This window comes from Sinocyclocheilus anshuiensis, unplaced genomic scaffold, assembly GCF_001515605.1.
Source record: "Sinocyclocheilus anshuiensis isolate Anshui unplaced genomic scaffold, SAMN03320099.WGS_v1.1 scaffold282, whole genome shotgun sequence".
NCBI classification, from domain to species: domain Eukaryota; kingdom Metazoa; phylum Chordata; class Actinopteri; order Cypriniformes; family Cyprinidae; genus Sinocyclocheilus; species Sinocyclocheilus anshuiensis.
The window spans coordinates 1,495,072-1,504,530 of NW_015544154.1; the positions used below are offsets into that span (position 1 = coordinate 1,495,072).

The window sequence follows — 9,459 nt, forward strand, 5'->3', positions numbered from 1 at the left end:
TGCCAATGTGGTAAGCATAATAATCTTGTTTTCTGTTTGAAATAAGATTATTTTGTTTACCCCATTGGCAGATTATTTTGCTTGTTTCAAGCAAAAACTCACTTAATATTGACATTTTTTTTTCTGAAAACAAGACAATAATTTTTACTTGTCTAGAACATCCTTCTTGATTTAAGAATTTTTAGATATTTTGGCTGGAAACAAGACAGACATCTAAGTAAGAAAAGCATTTTTTGCAGTGTAGTGCAGGTCACTTGAAGAATGATATACGAGATGAGTGTATTGGTGAGACTGCACCTGGCACACACACACACACACAAAACATATTGTGATTTCCCCCCGATTTTTTATTTTGTTTTAGTGGCTTAATGCATAAATTCCATGTATTGTAGGTGTGTTTCATTAAAAAAATTAATATTGATATTATGGTAATCAGGGTTGGGCAAAGATACATCAAAATGTATTTTAAAATAAAATACCAAATACCTTAATTTTAAGTATATCAAAATAAACTTCAAAATACAGCAACCACACCAAGTATCAAAATAAACTTATTTAGTAGTAATTTTTGTAGTTTAAAAATACTAAAAATACTTTTACAAGTGAGCATACTTAATCATTTGATCGTTAGTCATAAATATAATAATATATTATGTGTCAGGCAGTCATTCATGCAATGGTATGTAAAATCATGATCCTATTTAAACAGCTACTTCAATTAGGGTACAATATTCAGAAATCAAATATTTATTTATCAACCACTGGACACCTATTTGGAAGTTGAAAACAAACATTTAGTGAAAATATGTCTGAGTAAGTGACAATCAAACTGTATTTTACTAATAGTGTAACCTAAGCCATGTGATGATCCTAATAAAGTTGGCGGCCAACTGTTTTATTTACTTCTCAAAGCCCATTTCTACTCACATTTGGCGTCTGGTTAGTGTTAATTTTGAACCCTGGGAACATATATGCCGCTTGGCTCATTACAGATGGTGAGATTTTAAAGAGAGCAAACAGCTGCTGAATTATTATCTGTTATTAAGATCCCAGCTGAACACAGACCATCAGGCTTGGGGAAGAAAACAGGCTGGTCATCCTCCTCCTCATCCATCTTCATGTACTTATAGAAGCCAAATCTATATGACAATTCAAAAGAGTGACAGGGCCATGATTATCTGTTCATTTATGTATTTAGTTATTGCTTAAATTCTTGTCATGATCAGTCGGGATTCATACTTTTCTAAGTAGACAGGGGACTCTCGGTAGAAGCATTTGTTATTTTTCTCCATATGAGTAAGTCTGGTGAAATCATTGGGATATACATAGGAAAGGTAGACCTGGTTGAGCAGATATAAGAATAAGATAAATTAAGTAGCGCTATTTGGTACATGTATTTCTGAATTATTAATAATTAAGCCAAAGTGTATCAAATACAACAATCAGTGAATGTAATTGGACAGCATGAGATTTAACAGATGCACCACTCTCTCTTTCTCAGACATGCGTTTAATAGTAATGACCAAAAGAGGGCAATGTTTGCTCTAAGCTCAGAAATATCTTAAAAGAGAGAAGGTCCACTTCATCAGTAAACAGACCACTCCACTGTCCAAGACAATATTAAAATTTTTTTTTTACTTGTGTATAGCAGTTTATCAGCCATAAATTTTAGACCTTGACATAACTAGAAAATTACATTATATATTCATTTCAGAAATTCTAATGGCTTTTTAAGATTTCAATATTTTCCATGACCTTTTCAAGTCTAGAAATCATGCTTTTAATTTTCTTCATATACCAGTTTTTACAAGACTGGTTCTTAATAAAAATGTCAGAGAACTCATTTAAATAAGAAATACGATATCAGTTAACATCTTTTAGCTGTTTTAACTTATTCTAAAATTTGCCTTATTTATTTATTTATTTATTTTTAAAATCATTGTAAGTCATCTTGTGCCTGGAAGTGTGCCGAGGCCCCCTTGTGGGTCACAGTCCCTTGGTTCATGAAAATAAAATAATTTTTTCAGTATCCTGCTTCTTATAAAATTAAACTGTAGCATTTTTACAAAATTATTATTAAAAATAGTATTAAAATATTAACTAGCAGTAAAAATCAGCAGCCAACATTCTGTCATCAACAAAGAGATGTTGGGTGCTTGGCGAGACTATGTTACTTACAAACTGCAGGCCCTGATAGCGTGCAATAGGGAAGTCCTTCACCAAGTAGGTAGGAGAGTAGACACAAGATGGCAGAACATTCTCCAGCCTGGACTGATCTATCATGGGAACTAGGACAACAAATATACCATCATATGGGACAATTCCTACACTTTTGACAAGACTGACAAGTTGACATACAAATAACTGCTCAGCACAAACATTTTTGCATTCATCTAAAAAAAACAAAACAGTTTGCTGATTTTCATACAGATATTCAACGGCTTCCATTCATCACTATTAGCTTGTATCTCAGTCCTGACTGTCACATATTCAGTGGTGCTGCTCCTAACAAGCTGACATCCTATATCTACACCACCATATGGATCTACCAATGCACCACAGAGCTTCCACACGGGCAATTAAACATGAATACTCCTGCAAACCACAGTACACAGATACATGGCCGTTTATTTTGTTCACCAACCACAGCTATACATACACACAATAGCACTAGAATGCTGCAAGAAAAAAAAGAAAGAAAAAAAACCCCCAAGATGTCAGAACATTCTCCAATTTTGATTGAACGAGCACATAACATGCAAACAAGCTGGTTTTTTAAATTTAGAGCTGATTTAACTGTAATGGTAAAAAATAGCTGTCAGTTCTATTCACAAGATGGTCATTACAAAGTTATTGGGCAGAAACTAAAATGTAAAACTTTTGAACATTATGATATAATACATTATATATGATATATTGCATCAATTGATCATTGTATTAAACCAATGGTACATTTAGAGCATCAGTTGGATCAGGCGAATGTATGATATACAACTGAAAAAAACAAAATGAGATGTTTTAAAAAACCAAGAGATCCAGCAATTCAGTGTTTATAAATGACCTCAATATGCACACACCCTGCTGGGAATACTCACTCTTGTAGTAGGTGTCTCGTGGGTCTGGTTTAAGCATATCTGCAGTATGTGTCTCTGTCCTGTGGTTAACCTGCAGAGCGAGAGAGTGACTGCCCAGCGTCTGTGGGATGTGACGAACACTGTTCATCTTTAGACTGGATTCATCTGTCAGAGACAGAGAAAGAGAGAGAATAAGGACAGCGAGAGACAGCATCTGAAATTCAAATCAGCTAATATTCAGCAACCCATGCTGTTTGCCGTTATAGAAATGGTAGCATCGTGGCTGGTCTGTGAATGGCAAATAAGTGAAGCAGGATACTGTATACTGTACATTAGGGTCCAAAAGTCTACGACCACTAGTGGAGATGCTACTTTGTTGCAAGGTGTGTTAACAATGTTTTACATTGTGACAAATTATTATAATTTTTTTTGGTATGGATACTTCCCCAAGTGCAACCAGGCTCACACACTTTGTGCAACCAGGCTCACACTGCCTACACTTTAAGACAGTCCCTTGGTGATCAGTCTATGGGTACTGAAGCATTCAGGTGTGTGTATGTGAGAGAGACTGTATTCATTATGTTTTATCTCCTGACGTTATGAGAGCTCAAAACAGTGTCCATTCAGCTAGCCGCTGATGAAAACACACTTTAATTAGTCCTATCGATCCACTGCAAATGTGTTACTAGTCAAGTATATGCTATAAAGCATCAAAGTCTGTCACTGATGGCAGCAATGCAGAAAGCAAGCACACAACACTGATAGAGGGATGAAAAGAGAGAATATAAATGGTGTTGGATGTTACAGCAACATCCAAGATGAAGAAAACAGACAAAGGGATGGAGCAGAAATATGCCATTAGGAGGCTGAAAGACTGCAGGCTTTGACTGATGTGTTCGTTGATGCTGGTGAAGCTTTAGTCATAACCCATCTGGCTTTATTGATTACTGAAAATTCCAAGCAAATGTGCAGTTCCAAAAGCAACCCCCAAATAAAAATAACTATTATATATAACTTAAGCTTTCACTGTAATTATTGCAGTGTTTTTATATTAAATAATACACTTTCAAATAATCGAAGCCAGAACATACATTATTAACATATTTACTGTTGATATTCCAGAATATTAAAACTATTTGGCCTTAACTGCACATTACCTCAACATTTGACAGCACATTTTGTGAATCAGAGGCTGTTCTTAGAGTCCTTTAAACTTAGTGTCCTTCATTACCAAACATACATTTTTGTTTTGTTGATCAGTAAAACTCATTTTCACTGAAGGCAAAAAAAATTATATTTTGTAAAGTTTTGGTTGGATTCCCCCACCACCCACACTCAAAAACTCGATGGTTCTGCACAAATCGCCCAGGCTATGTGACATATTTTAGCTTCAAAACTAAGAAATTTACCCAAAGATTCAAAGGGTTAATTATCAAATGTAAAAATATATATTTTTTGTCTTTTGAAAGCTTCATTCAAATACATTTGGCTCAAAAATCTGAGCGGGCACGTGCCCCTCGGTTTGAATGGCCATGACACCTCTTCATGTGACCAACTTGAACATGAGACAAATCTACAAATCTTTGTCGCCCTTGTGCAAAACTCTCAATAGCACAGATTCCTGTTGAAATGAATGGAATTCCCCAGTGAAATTTCGCAGAGCAATGGTAAATGTGACTGCACCTTAAGGGTATAATTTTGCAAATTTTTTAAAAAATAGCTTTATTAACTCTAGAAGTTAGAAAAATTTTATTTTACTGTATTATTATTGTATTATTCTTATTTCCTTATTAATTTTTTTCCTTTTGCTTTTCATGAATGAACATAATCCCTTTAAAGTTTCTTTGTCAATTACAATGTATATTTTAAATATTTTTCTCTATTTTAATTTTGCACAACAAAGTTTTAGTTGTACAGAATGCAAATACATGTAAAATATTCAATGTAAAATATTTGTTTGCCAATAAAAAAAATAACAAATAAAAAATTATATATATTAATTATATATATATATATATATATACACACACGACCCTTTAAATACAACATTGATCATTAATACTGTATAACCATGATAAACAATGTAATCATACTAAAAATAAATATTAAAATTTGAAATAATAGAAACTATAACTGCACAATAGAAATTATAATTAGACAATACAATGACTACAAAATACAAATAAACACACAAACATATCAAATGGAAGGAAGACAGGTGCCCATGACAGAGATAACTGACAGCTCAAATACTGTATCTGTTGTTAACAGAGCAGAAAGTCAGTGAAAGTCAAACCACCCAGGAGATCTTGTTCCATCTGCATCTCCCTGATGACATGTCGAGAGAGAGTGTGTGTGTGCCTTACATGCGGAGCGGTCTTCCTTGAGGGAGTGGTTTGCGTGATTAATGATTAGGACACTCTGGAGTTGGCTTCGTACTCTCCGGTGAGCTATGTGGGATGGCGATGGAAGCTAATGCACATCCCCCTCTCCCTCAGCTTGTTAAGTACAGTGAGGAATTAATCGAAAAATTGCTTTCGTCTCAAATAATTATGTAAACGAAGCAAAGGAGGGCCATGGGGATTGTCTTTCTCTCTTTTTTTCCTGTCCCTCTTCCTTGTGTCTCTACACTTTAGCGTGTGTAAATTAAAGTCAGTTCCCTTGATGAATGGCAGTAATTTGAAGAGGAGCGTATGAACATGTGTAATCCTTGATAACACAAAGTATATGCTGACTGTAACAGCAAACACACGAGGCTCAGGGGCATGTGTTTTCTGGTGATTATATAGCTGCCACTGCCTACATTCAAATGTAAGTACAATTACACTTTCCACGCAAAAAGCAGAAGCTGTTATGTTCAGAGGCTGTGAATGTTAACTGCAATATTCAGATATGATTGGAACAGGAAGAGTTTGCAAATGGTACTCTTGAGAGTTCACTTCCATTTTCTGTTTTATCTTCCCTGAAATTCGCACATGTATTTTTAGCATGAAAAAATCCCTAAAAGGAAGGAGCATTTACCTGTGTACAACGAGATATCAGCTGAGTCAATGACATCATACTTCAGACCAGGAAGGAAAGGTTTCCACTGCAAGAGAAGAGAAAGACAGAGAGAAAATGAGAGAAAAGTGTTCTGGCGCAAATTCACAAATAAGCTGCGCCACTTTTCAGATTTCAAGGCAAAAACCAGCGTCTAATTCACTTGCAATACAGATGCTAACAATAAAATAAATAAAAATGAATATTTTTTTAAATTTAAAATTCTCATAACATTTATTATTCACTACCTGACTGTCATGTTTACGTTCTTCTTGTTCTTTTTGTTAAGTTGTTCCTATTTTCTAGTTCCCCGTGTTTATTTCCTGTTTCCTTTGTTTCCTAGGTTTCTAAGTATGTTGTCTTTTGTTTCCATAGTTATCAATTATGTTCACCTGTGTCTTGTTTAGTTGCTTGTTATTCTGAAGAGCTGCTAAATGATTTTTTATTGTTCTTTAAACAATGACAATAAATAATCAATTCAATTCAATTCTATTCTATTGTTTATTCCTGTGTATATATAGACCTGTGTTTTAGTTCTCTGTTGTTTGATCTCATTCATGAATGATTTGTTGTGTTTCTCTGCATTTCCTTGCATTCCCATTTTCCTTCTTGTGTTTTTTTGCATATAAACACAGCTAACATATTGATCCGTGATTTTAGTTCCCCTTCAGGAACTCGAGCTGCGTCGAAATGCTATGGGAACGCCTTCAGCATGACCATGCTCTGAATCACGTGTGTAATCAGTCCAATGGATGGGCGAGACGTCACGGGCAGGGTGACGTAGTGACCAGGACGCTTAAAAGCATGTGCGGTGGAACCGGCATCAGCTTCAGCCAAGTCCGCGGTTTTCCCGTGGAATTGGGCTACTTTAACCCTGTTGCCGCGGGTTGTTTTTCATGTCCGCGGGTTAAAGTGACTCTAATAACATGATATTTATACCCTGGAATGCGAATTTTAGCAGGGGAACCCCCGCCAAAAAACGTGTATTTTACCCCCTGGAACGCGATTTTTAACTAGGGACCCCCGCGAATCGCGATTAGGCGGGTTTTCTTGTGAAACCCGGCAACCCTGATCAGCTTTCTGTCATTCAGCAAGCGCTCTGTGTGTGTGTCAGTCGCTATTTGTTGTGAGTCTTATTTAGTGTTGTTTGTCCACTTATAAGCTCCATTATGTCAAAGCTAGGGCTGTTAGATTCCGAAATTTTTTTTTCGATTATTTTTCGATTCTTGTTTTTTTTAGATTGGAGAAACCTAATTTCACCATGACTGCTGGAAAAAGGTAGTAAAAAGTAGCCTTATAATATGAAACTTTATTTGTAAAAATTACGATGCATTTCTGTAGCTCTGATTGATTTTAAATGGTAATTTTGTCTGCATTGCTCATGAAATTAGTCATAGCCCACAGCTCAGCAGTGGACATGCATTTATTGCATGAATAGAACAACACATGACATATCTAAAATAAACGTGCACTGTTCAGCTGAATGATGAAGTTTACTTTAACTGTATACTTTGCACAAAATTAACAAACTGTACACCGAAACAAAATAACCAGAACATTAACAACAACACATTGATATAAGAGCTGTCAATCTGATGCATTCTCAGCCACTGATCAGTGCTCTCGCATTTTCTTTCAGAATTATCATTGGTTGATAGAAAGGTTAAAAAATAACATTTTATTTAAGATGTAAATAAGAACAAGACCCTCTATCACATCATGATCTATTCTGTCATACAGCGCTCAAAATTGTGTACAACATAAGCCAGTTCCACTGTAAAATAACCTCTGAATCGTTTTTTTGAACTGGTTCATTAAAGCGATCTATCCGAAATAACCTTTTCGTGGAAACGAATCAGACTTCTAAACACTATTAGCGAGCAATAGGCAAATTAATGGGTTCTTCTCAAAACGGAAGGCTGCATCCTCAAACTCAGACGAGCTCAGTTCCAACTTTTCATTCAGTTTATTTTCATGAATCGACGTTTAGCGACGTTTGATGGCATAGCAGCTGAGATATGCAGCCTTTGTAGGATGCAGCCTTCCATTTGAGAGGCACCCATAGATAAGCTTTGTTGAACTGAAAATGGCTCTGAATGAGGAGTAGATTCCCCTTGATGGGATCGATTCCAACCTTTGGAATCGACTCTCGATTCCCAAAGCCTCAGAATCGAGGAATCGATTCCCAGCCCTAGTCAAAGCTTCAACCAAGAAGAAGCATTTGGGCGAGAGCAGGCAGCGTTCAGGCTGTGTGTTCCTCCCTGCCCGCGCTATATTTCGGGGGGGAGGGGACACACACAGTTTGTGTGTTGCCTGCTTGGGAGCGAAGCACGCAGAGTCAGCTCTCACAAGCACCAGTTGCACAAACATATTATGTCTAATATTATAATGAGCTGCATTACTGGGAAGCGGAGCTCGCGCAGTCAGCTCTCGGGGGGCTGATTGTGCTTTTTCCCGCTGCAAAACACTCCGCTCTCGCCGGGCACGCTCCGAGGAGTGTGTCCGTGCCTGTGATCTTGCGATTGCGGTCCCGCTGCTGTTGAGGCACGGCGGCGACTGAGATCGCGGTGATCGCACATGATCTAGCATTACTGGGGAGCGGAGCTCACGCAGTCAGCTCTCGGAAAAAAGAGGGGGCTGATTCCCGCTGTTAAACGCTCTGAGGAGTGTGTCCGTGCCTGTGATCTTGCGGTTCTGGTCCCGCTGCTGCTGAGGCACGGCGGCGATTGAGATCGCGGGGATTGCACATGATTTGGCGGACGGTTTGGAGACAGGCTCTCCCTATCTCCACCCGCATTCCCTAGATCTAGCGCTCTCTCTTGGGGTTCGGAAGCCTGCGCTGCGGTTTCTTCCCCCTCTGAGAGCTCACTGCTGCAGCTATCTTTCTCTGAGGAGATTGATAATGTTTTATAACCGAGCGGCTCGCACGCTGCCGAGGCAACGCGTGCATTACATCATTCTCGGTTTTTAATTTGAAACGTATCACACCAGACCATGTTTACTTGTCTGGTTGTTTGACTGCATTTAATTCTGAGGAATTAAATGAAGTATTTCATCTGACTATGAGAAGTTAGATATACAGGAGCTCTTGGGATGAAAATTTCTCGAGTGAGAGCACGTGTTTACCTCTCTTCCTCCGAGGAGGTTGAGGAGTCAGCAGGAGCTGCTGGGCGGGAGCAGTCCCAATCTACCGTGTTCCAGCTCCTCATTCAGGGAGCGTCACTTCTCGTACTCCCCAGAATTTAGAGTCAGAGTGGCGCTCCCAGGCCGAAGGCTTCTAGCGGAAGGCGGGTCTGCGGACCGTCATTCTCGCTGGATAGTTCTCGTCGTAAACATCCTGACGCCT

The 9,459-nt window shown here is 37.9% G+C and overlaps 1 pseudogene; it reads right to left on the reverse strand.

Moving 5' to 3' along the window:
- Nucleotides 1-9,459, reverse strand: part of LOC107695315 (N-acetyl-beta-glucosaminyl-glycoprotein 4-beta-N-acetylgalactosaminyltransferase 1-like) — a 41,895-nt pseudogene that overhangs the window by 9,274 nt on the left and 23,162 nt on the right.